Here is a 1,899-nt window from a genome sequence, read left to right as displayed (position 1 = left end):
GCATTGACTTCATAGATTCCGACCCCTTTTTGTGATGCACCTCTTGAGGCCCAATGAGACTCATTACTTGCCATTGATTCAAGGAGTTGCTCGGCCTCATCAAGGTACTTGTTACTAAGAGATCCACCCGCTACGGCATCAATTAATTGAAGAGTTACATAATTCAACCCGTTGTAGATGATCTGAACCCGCATCCAAGAAACGAAACCATGATGGGGGCATCTTCGAAGAAGGTCCTTGAATCTCTCATAAGCTTCAAATAGTGTCTCCGACTCTCCTTGTTTGAATGCCGAAATTTCTTACCTTAGCTTCGCCGCTTTGCTAGGAGGAAAATACCTTCACAAAAATTTCTCCACCATATCTTTCCATGTTTTGATCAACCTCGACGATAAGGGTGTGAGCCACCGATATGCTCCATCTCTCAAACTGAAAGCAAATAATCTTAGCCGGATTGCATCGTCAGTCACCCCGTTTATCTTGAAGGTAGAACAAATTTGAAGGAAACGGGAAAGATGATCATGGGCATCTTCATTTGCAAGGTCATTAAATTGGACTGAATTTTGGACCATGCCGACGGTGCTTCCCTTGATCTCAAAATTATTTGTGACAATGGATGGCGCTTGCACACTAAATTCTTCGCCTGTGAATTGTGGCCTTTCATATTCGGATAAAGTACGTCTTTCTTCGGCCATGATTACAGATTTTGTGTCCTCAATTTCAATGTTTCTTTCACTAATGCTTTCGCCCACTTCTCTAAGTCTTCGATGCAAGGTTCTCTCAATTTCACTGTCTTGTGCAACTAAATTTGATCGATTTGCTCGTGTCATGCATAGTACCTTGCAAAGTCAAGAAAGATAAAGAAAGTTAAGCTCTAGAAAAAAATAAGACAAATGAAAGGAAAAAATAAAAGAAAAGAAAAAATGGTTAGAGCAATAAGCTAGATGTTTCCGAGATTTCCTTAATGTCCCCGGCAACGGTGCCAAAAACTTGATTGATTACTTGCAAGTGTACGGGGTCACCAAGTAATACCTTGAGCAAAAGCCCAAGGATCGTATTCCACGGGGTTAAGGAGCTCCTATTACTCCTCCATCACTCACTTTCTAACCTTACAATTCAAGCATGGTCTACTAATGTAATACAAGTAAGATTGTAAATAAAACACATGTGTAACAACTCCAAGTCAAGCAAGAAAATCACAAGAGCAATGATGATAAGAATAGGCCTAGGGATGAGGATTCCAAAGAGGGGTCATCAAGATATAAGGATGCATGAAAATACATGGCACTTGTGATTTAGACCGACGGACATCAACAATAGTTCAACCCAAATTTGTCGGCGGCTAAACCCTAATCCCGTATAAATGATGACAAGGATCTCTCCATAGTCATATTCCTACGATTGCATTAAGTGAATAGAGATCATGCAACAAGGACACACTTAACCTAAGTTTATCCTCATGGTTCGGAGTGGCTACCTACACCCAATTTCTTGGCATGTTGGTCAACAAATACCCCTATTAGCTCATTAACGATCTAGTACACGCGAGTAGGTCACGTCTACATATACAACTCAAACAAGAACTAAGGATTTCTCTACATAATAGTTCTAGGCATGAAACACAATGAGCCAAATCATAAATCACACCAATGCATATCAAATATAAATGTAGCATCCAAAATACAAGATGAACCCCCAAGATTCACCTACATCCAGCGGCCTTGGGGGTCTAGTGTGCCATCATACAAATAAGTATCTCAAACACAACAAAAGAAAGAAGTGAATGCATAAATGACACTCCCTAGTCCGAATGATGAAGAGGAGAGAGAATGCCGGCTGAATGATGCTTCTTCTAGCCCTAGAGATGCCGAATGCTTCTCCTCCTTCGATGATGAGGCTTCC

General features: G+C 40.9%; 1 non-coding gene across 1 annotated transcript; it reads left to right on the top strand.

The window, feature by feature from the left end:
* The first annotated feature begins 204 nt into the window (after nt 1–204).
* Nucleotides 205–311, top strand: LOC120262582. Its single transcript, XR_005536848.1, has one exon. It is a non-coding gene; the product is annotated as a small nucleolar RNA R71 (small nucleolar RNA).
* The last annotated feature ends 1,588 nt before the right edge of the window (nt 312–1,899 follow it).

The sequence above is a fragment of the Dioscorea cayenensis genome, chromosome 5, assembly GCF_009730915.1.
Source record: "Dioscorea cayenensis subsp. rotundata cultivar TDr96_F1 chromosome 5, TDr96_F1_v2_PseudoChromosome.rev07_lg8_w22 25.fasta, whole genome shotgun sequence".
Taxonomy (NCBI): domain Eukaryota; kingdom Viridiplantae; phylum Streptophyta; class Magnoliopsida; order Dioscoreales; family Dioscoreaceae; genus Dioscorea; species Dioscorea cayenensis.
Note: the sequence above shows the minus strand (reverse complement) of the source record. Positions and strands in the feature narration are given on the sequence as shown.